The sequence below is a fragment of the Erpetoichthys calabaricus genome, chromosome 17 (assembly GCF_900747795.2).
Source record: "Erpetoichthys calabaricus chromosome 17, fErpCal1.3, whole genome shotgun sequence".
Classification (NCBI taxonomy): Eukaryota; Metazoa; Chordata; class Cladistia; order Polypteriformes; family Polypteridae; genus Erpetoichthys; species Erpetoichthys calabaricus.
The window spans coordinates 42,185,573-42,198,501 of NC_041410.2; the positions used below are offsets into that span (position 1 = coordinate 42,185,573).

Here is a 12,929-nt window from a genome sequence, read left to right on the forward strand (position 1 = left end):
GATCCAAAACTTTACTTTCACTTGCAATACAAATAAAAACTGGTAGTGTTATTGATCCACTTCAGACATACATGATGTCACAACCAAATCAGTAATATAGCCTTCCACCATACATGCATTTAAGGGGTACATTAGCGGACTATAATGAGAATACCAAGTATTGCCACAGGATATACTATGTAACATCGAGCCCTGTGCCAGCATCACAACATGGCTAGCTTGCATACATAATTAGCCAAGTGCTGCTGCTAATAGCCAAAACACGTGTTAAAGAACTCCCCCACCTGAAAAGGAAAACAAATGAGTCCCTGTAAATTAATGAAAGTTATTATTGTTTACAAGAAATTTATGGATTTCTTCGTGGAAGAAAAAAAAAATTCAAACCACCTGCATAGATATATTAAAAAACCTTATCCAATCTTTTTGGAATTAGCCAACCAACAATAAGCCAGTGTGACTGGAAAATGCCTTGCAGGAGAGGAGACGTCCTCAGTGTGGAGGTGTAACTCATGGATCACATATCCCCATCACTGCCCCAAAAGGATTATTTCGAACAAAATGGGATGCCTTTGGCTCTTTGGGAGGAACTGAAAGCTAATGTTACATGGTTTAGCAAGTAAAATTCTGCTTTAAAAATAACATTTTGGAGAAAATAAAGCCAACATATTTTATCAACATTTATCTGCATAATTAGGCCATTTCTTCTTAGCTATCAATTCGTCCACCTGTTTTTCTGTATAAATAAGGTATTTCATACCTTTTTAAACTGCATAACTTAACATGCAGGTCAACCTGTGGCCAAATTGAAACTATCAGTATGTGAAGAACAGCAATACTGGCTTACTCAGTTAAAATTTTGATGCCCTACTAGGCTGAGTCTCAGTACTTTAGCAAAACCAACTATATTCAGCTTGAAACAGGAACAGCACAGTTATTTACTGTAGCGGGATCTACCATTCTCCTATACACAGACACAGCAATCAAGCAGAGTCGTGGCCAGGTTAGTGGCCAAATACTGTTCCCTGCATTCATAATGTTCCTTGCATCACCCATTGACAGCAAGCGCTTATAGCACAACTGTGACTGACTTGGATCTGCTTTTGCTGCAAGCCACTGCAGCGCTGACAGCCTGCGGCATTACACTATTTATAGTTATACAGTGCTATGAAAAAATTAGCCTTCTTAATATCACATTGGCAAATTTTATGAATGACCTCAGTCATTTAGACAAAAAGCAATTTAATGGAAGCAATGTGTTTAAGTTAAAACTATACAGTTTTTAAAATAAACATTCCTAAGTCAAAGAATAAAAATCTCTATCACCCATGTGAAGTAATTGCCCCCATACTTTCAAAAATTACAACAAAGTCTGCACAATTACTTTTGACTGCCTTGATACTGTATACCAACCATGGAAAGTGACAATTACTGAATTTTATTTAGTACTCCCATTTCCTCAGAAATCAAGCTTTTCCAGTTACAGACTGCTCTCCACAACAAATGAGTGTTGTAAATCAACCACATACACATTCACTAAGAGTAAGTGCACTGGTAAATTGAAGGCACTCAAATCATAAGACTACATGCTAAAGGCTGAACACATTTTTAGGAGTCTGACCCCAAACAACATCATTTCAAAAATGTGCAACCAAGGCTTACAGTAGCTTCCAAAAAAACTGATAAGCATGTTTAACATTTCAACCTAAATCACCTAAATACCAAAATGAAGATAATCTGTAACTTGAAATTTTGTTTTCAGAAGTGCAATGTGCAAACTATAAAACCCTCTACAGGCAAACATTTAACCAGCCATTTAAAATGTAACCACATAGTCCAGTATAAAGACTATATGAAAGCTAAGCAAAGCAGCACCATGTCCCTTAATGTTAGTGCCATGGCACAGATAACCATTAATTACGATTTTACACTAAAATGCAGTCTTATATCCAGAAGGCTACTGAAAGCAAAGTCAGATAAAAGCAGCCATTGAGTTTTATTAATCAAAAGACAAGGCTTCGATAAAAACTGTACACAACCAAGGTTTTATGAAAAAGTCCAACACTCAGGATAAGTCTTTTTTCCCCTCCTACAATTAGTTTACCCAAAGTACTTTGCATTTTATTACAAATATCAGAGAGAAAATAAGATGCATCTGAAACAAGTGGCACTTTATTCAACCACAACCACTTTGTGATTGAGTAGAACTATTGAAGCATGCCTGAACAGAAATGTTTATTATATTGATGAGAAACACATGCTTGAAGGTTGGAGATGCTGGCAAAGATGTTTCTTCAAATGTGTGACTTTCGTTACAATACTTTCTTCAACAACAACACAAACTGTCCATATTCCCCGGATTTCCCTGACCCCATCAGATTCAAATTTGCCTTTTACGTTTACACGCAGACAATTTCCTGTTAGATTGGCCTTTGCAATGACAATTAATAAGGTGCAGGGACAAGCTTTCAAAAAAGATATGCCTATATCTGCCAAAACCAGTTTTCAGTCACGGACAATTGTATGTTGCTCTCTCCAGAGTTCCATCTGTTCATTCACTCACAGTCGTATCCTCAAACCCACCCCATTTGGACAACTGTGTCTTTCAGGAAGTATGCTACGCCGTGGGTTGGCTAAGTACTGAAAACTACCTGAAGTGGCAAAAATTTTATAAGTACAGTGATCCCTCGCTATATCGCGCTTCGCAGCTTCACTGTATCGCGGATTTTATATGTAAGCATATTTAAATATATATCGCGGATTTTTTGCTGGTTCGCGGATTTCTGCGGACAATGGGTCTTTTAATTTCTGGTACATGCTTCCGCAGTTGGTTTGCCCAGTTTATTTCATACAAGGGACGCTATTGGCAGATGGCTGAGAAGAAACCCAACTTACTTTTCTCTCTCTCTCTCTTGCGCTGACTTTCTCTGATCCTGACGTAGGGGGATTGAGCAGGGGGGCTGTTCGCACACCTAAACGATACGGACGCTCGTCTAAAAATGCTGAAAGATTATCTTCACGTTGCTACCTTCTGTGCAGCTGCTTCCTGAAGCGACATGCTGCACGGTGCTTCGCATACTTAAAAGCTCGAAGGGCACATATTGATTTTTGCTTGTGTGTTTTTCTCTGTCTCTCTCTCTCTCTCTTTGTCTGCTCCTGACGGAGGGGGTGTGAGCTGCCGCCTTCAACAGCTTTGTGCCGCAGTGCTTCGCATACTTAAAAGCCAAACAGCCTTATTGATTTGTTTGCTTTCCTCTGTCTTTCTGACATTCTGTGCTCCTGACGCACACTCCTTTGAAGAGGAAGATATGTTTGCATTCTTTTAATTGTGAGACGGAACTGTCATCTCTGTCTTGTCATGGAGCACAGTTTAAACTTTTGAAAAAGAGACAAATGTTTGTTTGCAGTGTTTGAATAACGTTCCTGTCTCTCTACAACCTCCTGTGTTTCTGCGCAAATCTGTGACCCAAGTATGACAATATAAAAATAACCATATAAACATATGGTTTCTACTTCGCGGATTTTCTTATTTTGCGGGTGGCTCTGGAACGCAACCCCCGCGATGGAGGGATTACTGTATGCCTTATCTTAATTGTAAAAATAAGCACTATATTTTTCAAATAATCTAAACATTTAATCATTTCAAATTAGCAACACAGAAGTGGTACCCGGCAAAACAGATTCTACAGCACTATATATACACAGTATGCAGAAAACCGTACATGCTGTTGGCAAAATAAGGTTCATATTTCATAGTACAGTTAATTGAGATTAAACACAATAATATCAAAGGTAATAATCATGCACTCTGTTATGGGGGCATACTAAATGGAATTTGGTTTTGCCATGGTATCAAATGGGTATCTACTATTGTGAAATTTTACTAGTGTTATTGACAAGAGAAATTCTTGTATCATGACAATCCTAATTTACTCCAAACCATTAATCAAACTACAATGTCTGCAAGAAACACTAAGAACATTAATAGAAACATTTTTCTTTCTGCTCCATTACCAGTTAAACTCAAATGTGTCTGATGTAAGCTACAAACACTTCCTCATTTACAAAAAAAAAACTAAAATTGCACCCCACCTGATACTGATTAATGGTTCCATGTTACAAAAATTTGAAAAATGCTACAGAAACAGGTTTGAGCACTGCCTAAGCATTTAAAACACAATTCACGCAGGTAACAAAGAGGGCTTAAGAGTTAATACACTTTAGACAGCTTTCTTTAGTGAGTTAACTCGAGATAAATTCCATTTTTAATTAATGCAAAATTCATAGGTGTACAAAGTCATTATCTGTACTTAGCCTTGTGGACATAGCTAGCGTGTGGGATAAGGAGACGAACCGATTGCCTTAGCCCTCACATTGTTAAGGTCAGCACTTTCATACAATGATATTTCATTAAAAATTAGGGTTAATTATATACCATTTGAGCTACATACATAAAGTGCTAATTTATATACTGCTATTAAAAATGATAAAAAATTAATTTTCAAAGTTTACAATTTCTCAATTATAATTCACAAATCTTTGCCACACTGCAAGCATCGGAGAACAAAAATTGCAAACATTCATTTCGAAACAGCATCTCAAATTATTAAATATCATATTGGATACATACTAATGATGTCTGAGCAAAGTTTTTACTTTCTGAAACATTAAAAGCTCAGTCATGGGTACAAAGTCTTTTAAATGTCTCTTAAATTTGCAGCATGCCTGTTTAGTTAAAAAAAAAAAAAAAAAGACGGACAGGCACCTTTTAGCTTACAGGACTCATTTTAAAACTAAATTAGAGTAAAGATGTGCGCTGATGGAGGAGTGAAACAGCCAAGTTTAATTTCACAATTGCAAAGCTCAATAAAAATACTGTTAAGGGAAGGGTGCTAATTAGAGAAGGGGTGAAGAATTCTTTAAATGGCAAATTCTGGGCATTATTATTTTGAATCCAAGCTTTTTTATTAAAAAAAAAAAACACAACAACATTATCTATTGTTGCTAGATTGTACTGTGTTATGGGAGTAACACTGTATCGACTCATGTCTAATAAAAATATGAGGGGGTGGTAAAATTTGCCTTGCCTAAGGCAGAATTATTTCATGCTCCAACTCTGCTTACGCATCTTCAAGTTGAATTCCTTAAAAAAAGGTAAACACTAATCAGACAATCAATGTAAGAGAAACTAACATCTGGCTCAAGACTGATCATTAGCAGTAATATACTTTGCTCATGCAAGTGACATAGCAAAGGCTTAGCATACTGTAATAATCAGGACAGAATTGAGGATGTAGAGGCGATTGAACCACTACGGTCAAGTGACCATAATAAAATACAGATCTCAGTGTTTTGGAAGAGTGCACATGCAAAGATCAAAACTGTTAAGATTAACTTTGGTTGGGCAAATTTTGAACAGTTGAAGCAAAGTCTAAGGAGGATAGGCTTTTGAGTGTAGAGACAGTCAAGGAACAGTGGAGCAGGTTTAAAAAACATTTTACATATGCAGGACAGGTACATACCAAATTTAGAATTAGTAGGAAATTTTAAAAAACACTGCAGGGTGTTAATAAAGAGTTGACAAAGAAGCTGCAAAGGAACAAACAGCTGTACAAGGTTTATAAAATTAATAACTCAAACATTAATTGTAGAGCATATGAAAACATGAGGGCAACCATTAAGAAGGATATTAGAGAGGTGAAAAGGCAGTTCGAGGGAAATATAGCACCTAATGCAAAAGATAATCCTAAGAGATTCAGTATTTTAGTAGTAAAAGAACAGTCAAGGAGGAAGGGAAATGCATCAAGAATAGTAAACAGGAATTAAAACATACAGTGCAAGAGCAGATGCTCTCACGTTTTTCTGAGGTTTTCACATGTGAGGAAGTAGATCACCTCCCAACGGTAAAAGGGAAAACTAAGGAGGTACTGCATGACTTGGAAATTGTAGAGGGAGAAGTGCTACTTAGATTAAATAGGTGGAAATCAAACAAATCACCAGGACAAGATATTTATCAGCATTTTTAAGGTAGAGTATATTAGTGACTTTCTAAGAAAACATGCATGAAGGGTTATAAGTCATATAAGGGTTATATAAGGAGTCATGTTTTACTAACATATGCTGGAATTCTACAGGAAGAAACAAAGAAAATGATCAAAGTGGAGCACAAGACATTTATCTTGACTTTCTGAAAGCATTTGTTAAGGTGACACTAGTGATTGGGCATCAAATTAAAAGGATTTCATAGTTTGTGTAGATGGGTGAAAAATTGGCAGAGACACAGCAACCAGAGGGTTATGGGGCAAGGAACCCTATCAGAATTGGCGAACACTGGCTGCTGCTATTTTTAATATAGATTTATACTAGCCGTCCCCTGTGGCTCTGCCCATGTAGTAGTGAACAGGACAGTGAGGAAGGCCCCACCCGACTCACTACTCCTGATGTCATGCTTCCTCCTCCCCTTGGTCCTCAGCTTCTGTCTCAGATTAGCACAAATATATCGCTCCTGCATGCAAACTATGATTCTTAGCGCGATTCAGTTATAGACAAAAACCTGATCTAAATCCATTAGGTAGTTCTCTCATTTGCTAGCTAAGCGGAGGGAAGGTATATGCCCTGAGGCTGGTGCCTGATTGAGGAGGTCCTCGGGCCGCTGCGGTTTTGCGCAAATAAATTGGAACCACAAGCGAATAATCATACATAGCGCAAGAAGAGAAATCACAAAATCAACCAAAATGTTCAATTATAGAAAAAAAAAAAACAGATCTAAATCAGTTAAGTAGTTCTCTTGTGAAAAGCGAACATAGAGGATTTTACTTATATATACACATACATACATACATATATACACTGTAAAACGCCAGGGGTCACTGTTGCCCCAAATAAGTATTTTTAATTCTTCTCTTCTCCAATAGAACTCCCCAAGTACCTCAGCCACAGTAAACAGGCAAGTAAATAAATACAATTCTCAATAACAACTAGGGGGTTTTGCCCCCTACGCACTTCGCTCGCCAACCCCCAGGTCAGCACTACATGCTAGCCTCTTTTTGGTTCTGCCTCTCACGTATGGGGGATTCAGATGTTTAATTTAAACAGATTTTTAATTTTCATGGGAATTGTTAAATATGCATCAATGCAACGTATAACTGCCCATGTTTGAATTTAGTTTCTTTCTCTCTATTAAATAAAACTACTTTTTCAAATGTTTGGCTCAGTGATTTGTTAATTGTCTTTACAAAAGCTATTCTAATGGGAAACAATGTTTTAATACAAATGGCATATCAAGATCTCCTTTGTTGTCTAATGTTATCCGCGGAAGATATACATTACCTTTCTTGGATACATCCTTCTTTCTACAGTAATTCGAGCGGTAGAAGACCGGATGGTGTTAACGGTTGTAGATATTCTTCGCAATATTGTACCCTAAGTTCTTGTCAATAAGCCGCGGCTTATCTAAGGAAAAAAGTTGTGAAAATGAAAAAATAGAATATCGGCTTATACATAAGTCCGGCTTATACATCCATCGCGGGGGTTGCGTTCCAGAGCCACCCGCGAAATAAGAATATCCGCGAAGTAGAAACCATATGTTTATATGGTTATTTTTATATTGTCATGCTTGGGTCACAGATTTGCGCAGAAACACAGGAGGTTGTAGAGAGACAGGAACGTTATTCAAACACTGCAAACAAACATTTGTCTCTTTTTCAAAAGTTTAAACTGTGCTCCATGACAAGACAGAGATGACAGTTCCGTCTCACAATTAAAAGAATGCAAACATATCTTCCTCTTCAAAGGAGTGAAGCAAACAAATCAATAGGTCTGTTTGGCTTTTAAGTATGCGAAGCACCGCGGCACAAAGCTGTTGAAGGCAGCAGCTCACACCCCCTCCGTCAGGAGCAGACAAAGAGAGAGAGAGGGAGAGTTTGTTTTTCAGTCAAAAATCAATACGTGCCCTTCGAGCTTTTAAGTATGCGAAGCACTGTGCAGCATGTCTTTTCAGGAATCAGCTTTACAAAAGATAGCAACGTGAAGATAATCTTTCAGCATTTTTAGACGAGCGTCTGTATCGTCTAGGTGTGCAAACAGCCACCCTGCTCAATCCCCATACGTCAGGATCACAGATAGTCAGCGCAAGAGAGACAGAAAAGTAAGCAATCTAGCTTCTCAGCCATCTGCCAATAGCGTCCCTTGTATGAAATCAACTGGGCAAACCAACTGAGGAAGCATGTACCAGAAATTAAAAGACCCATTGTCCGCAGAAATCCGCGATATATATTTAAATATGCTTACATATAAAATCACAATTTAAATGACCGCTACGCGCTCGTGTTGACTCGGCGACGCCCAGAGCAGAAAGAACGCGCTCCGGCCACTCCAACCGCGCCATGCGGGGAGTGAGAGAGACGGCAATATCTCACACTCTCTCCCCCCTTAAAGAAATTAAATGGGCGCGAGTGAGACCACTGACCTCTCTCCCTTCTATTAGTTATAGGTTATAGTACGTTCGGCTTATCCATGAGTCCGGCTTATCTATGATACGATTTTATTTTAAAAATTCGTATGATTTTTGGTCTCCGGCTAATACATGAGTCCGGCTTATAGACAAGAACTTAGGGTAAGTTGTTTTCATCTTCCGTACGATCAAAACCAACTGTTCCAGCATCGTGTATTGATACGCATTTAACCAATTTGCCATGTAACTGATCGACATTTTTGGATGCATTTAACCAATTTGCCGTGTAACCAATTGACATTTTTGGCATTAATTCATTTGACTTCGTTTCTCTCTGCAAGGATTGCCTGTGTACTCATTTCTTCTGTTAATAGCCCTTCGTGCTGAAATTCTTCAATAACATTTGGACATAATACGTCTTCTTTAATTGGGAACTTAAAGTGAGGAAAATGTTAAATTTATAAGAGCTGAGCGCACAGGAAGTGTGTCTGACAAAAGCATTCACACGAATGAGAGGTGAGAGGACTGTGGTCTTGAATGAAAATGTTTGAGGAGAGGGCGTGACTTGAAAAAAATCTCAAGGCAAAAGTCTTGTCTCTTGGGTCTTGAAAAAAATCTCTCTTCCAAAAAGTCTTGTCTCAAAAGGACTTTTTTTATATAATAGAGATAATAATTCTCTCCTCCACACCTCCCAGCAAGCTCTGTCCTCTCCCTCCCAACGCCAGCTCGCTTGCTGGGTTCCCATCAGTCCTTTATATATTATGTGACTCAGAATTGCTTCTGTTCTTCCGACCACGTGACTGGCTAGCACTTCAGGGTCTAATGAAGACCTGGCATTTTTCTTCAGCCCAGAAGTACTTCGGGGCTTCCATCCTCGTGACTACCTCGTACTTCCGGACTATAGGGAAAGGATGAGTCCCCAGGTCCTTTGATAGCTCCCCCTGGTGGCACCCATGGCTAAAAAGCCAAACTCCAAGTCCCAGGATGCCCTGCGGGAATCCGGGGCACCGCTACACTTCAGGGGAGCTACCATCTAGCATTTTGGGTGAGGCAATGTCCAAAAATATCTGCTTTCCCCCATCCTTCCCTCCTTTGGGTGTCCCGGCCGGGTGCAGCTGCCGGCCATCCCTTACAACACAGAGGGAGAAAGAAAAACGCACACAAATGACTTGGATTAGGAATATCATTAACAATCTTGTTAAATTTGCAGATGATACCAAGACAGGTGGATTGTCAAATAATCTATAATCCATTTGATCATTAGAGGGACTTGGACAACATACAGGCTTGGGCAGATTTGTAGCAGATGAAACTGAATGCAAGTATTATATGTAAAAAGTAAAAAGGTTAGTCAAAAGGGACATAGCAAAGGCTAGAAAAGGTCCAGAGAAGACCAACTAGGCTGATTCAAGAGCTACAGAGGATGAAATAAGGGGAAAGATTAAGAGAGCTGAGACTTTTCATTTAGGCAAAAGATGATTAAAAGGAGACATTGAAGTATTTTAAAATTATGAAGGGAATTAGTACAGGGAATACAGACTTATTTTGAAAGGAGTTCATCAAGAACATGGGGACACAGCTGGAAACTTAAGGGTAAATTTCGCACTAACATTAGGACGTTTTTCCTTTACACAGACAACTATAGACACATGGAATAAGATACCAAGTAATGTGGTAGACAGGATTTTATGGACTTTCAAAACTAGAGTTTGTGTTACCTTGGAAGAATTAAGTGGATAGAACTAGTAAACCTGGCTGGGCTTATGGGGGGGGGGGGGGGGCTAGCTCTTCTGAAAAGCACAGGATGTCATGTTGTACTAAAGTACATATGCAGTCACTTTGCAACTACAAACCAAGAAAAATGCTTTGTTAAAAACAAATCAGTAGGTAAATCAACCCAAGTTTATTTAAATAAGTCAACAGCACATCCTTCTCCCACCCACGCTGCAAGCAGCAGCTTTAAATGATACAGTAAAAAAAAAAAAATAATAATAATCATGGAGTCTTCATTGACAGCTGGACTTTTTTTTTTTTTTTTTTTTTTTTTTTTTAAACTTCAAATCCAAGACATAATGTACTTTGAAAATATTAACATCTCTGAACTGCAAAGGGCATAAAACAAAAAAGGCTCATAATAGTGAAAAAAAGAAACCCTGCATAACAAACGTCAAGATGATTTAGCAGTGACAAGCAACATATTCAAAACAGACTACTTTGCCTTTGAAAGCTACTACTCAAAAATGCAGCAGTAAAACATTATAATCCAAAAACATTTCAGTGGAAAATGGTTCACCAGGTATCACTTTGTCAGTTAATCTTGATCAGGCTGAAGATCTTGCTTTTCAAGACCGAAATTAAACATTGTGTTTACACAATGCAAAAGGGCTGAGTGGATACTGATGTTAGCTTTCCCCTTTATAAAATTTTACCAAAAACTACCAGAAGGACCAATTTGCTTGTCACATGTTACTTTTTAAGATTGTGATGGTTCCATCAATGGACCGCCAATCTAAATCAGACAATTTTCACTAGAAAAGATTATCGGTGATAAGCAAATTGGCAAATCAGATTGAGACTTTCAGTCCATATTCCCAAGCTTTACAGTAAATGAGTTGTTTTGCTCCTTTACGCAAGGTATCACAGTAGTTGAGCCAGTGTAGGTCTTTTTGCAGCAAATTTCCTATAAAAAGGGGAAATGGAGGAAGACTTTAGCAGAGAAAGAGACAGAGAGAGAAGATTAAAATATGAGCCTTTAAAGAAAGCGAAGAAGTAAACGGGAGAAAAGGAATCAGAGCAGCCACCCTGCACAGTTACACAAACATCAGGAAAAGCTACTATAATGAATTCAGACCCTTTTGATTTTTTAAGGTGAGCACCAAGTTTGGATGGTGAACAAACCTGTGTCAAGTAGAGCAGCTTAAATTTTCAATAAACAGCAAAAAGTCTGTTTTACTTGTAAACTTGTTAAGCATGCCAACCATGCATCTTCTTGATAAATATCTTATGAACATTTGTCAGATTCAATCTATATTTAATAATAATTATACCTCAGAAATTAGGAATGTCTACATGGTATAAGGGGGCTGAAGTAGAACCTGTAATAGTTTAAATATAATAAAGCTGTAGTACAATTAATATTTTAAAAGATTAAAACCTATAAGTGCATGTTTATTTACATTTAAGCAGTACTTAACTGCCAATATCAATTAACTGAATCAAGGAGTGAGAATACTTTGTTAAACAAATTGTGAAAACTTTAAAAATGAAGATCTGTTTCAGTACATTATAGAAGAAATTAAACAGGACAACTTGTAACTAAGAGAAGCACTTTCTTTAATGTCAAATGAATTATGAATACATTTTCTCTACATATTACTAGTTTAAAATAATGTATTTCAAGGGAAGTTTTAGTATTCCGTACTTCAATTATGTTAATCTGTTACCCCTTCATTTTATATTATAAAAATACCAATGTTAACACTTTAATATAGAACAGAAGTCTTTTTTTTTTTTTAAGATTATGAAGGAGCTTAATGTAAAAGAAAAACAATGACATAAAAAAAAAAACAAAAAAAAAAAACAGAACTGGCCTATCCAGTAACAAGATATCGGTGACCAGCACTTGTGCAAAGATGATCCTAGCTCAACAGAGCATTTACAAAATTAAATTAAAAATTAACGCATGAACCAGGTTATTTATGTATTTTTTTATACCAAATTAAGGGCTGAACAGCATACAACCAGATGAGACAAATGCAAAACATGTCAAAGTTGTACCTTGGCAACTGTGTGGATTATTAAGAAAATTAACACGGGCCATACATACATTATATATATATATATATATATATATATATATATATATATATATATATATATATATATATATACACACACACACACACATTTATACACATATCTACATACATACCTACAAATCTGCAAGCATTGTATCATCTACGTCTAAATTTAAGAAGTATTACGACACTGAAAGTAAAAAACGTATTGTTACCGTCTCAATTATAAGTGCTCATTTTTTTTAACCAATAGTTTGCAAACTTCCACAGGACTCCAACAACGTTAACGCTTCTTAGTATAGAATCTTGACGTATCTCAAGTCTAACTCCTACAGTTCTAGGAGTAGCAGGTTAAATTGGTGAAGGGAAAGAAGCTTTTGCATAGTTAAAAGAATGCCAGCTCTTAATGTGCGACTTCCTGTTTTAAATATTTAACTTCCTACAGTTCTGCATTAGGCGTTTGTTGAATTATGTCTGAAAATAATGAAGCAGTGACTAATCTCTCCAGTCACAAACACAGATGGAGGAACGCCAGGACTTAGCTACAAATGTAGACGCTTGTTAAACTGCCACATAGCAGAATGTGCGGTGCTAAACTAACCTTTCCAGTGTTCAATGTGTATGTGAAGAATGTTTTATATACACAAGGATAATATTATATACATACACACACAGTTCAAGTG

The 12,929-nt window shown here is 37.3% G+C and overlaps 1 protein-coding gene across 3 annotated transcripts in view; it reads right to left on the reverse strand.

Moving 5' to 3' along the window:
* LOC114642539 (furin-1) overlaps positions 1-12,929 on the reverse strand; it is a 208,602-nt gene that overhangs the window by 192,383 nt on the left and 3,290 nt on the right. The gene's annotated exons all lie outside the window — the stretch shown is intronic.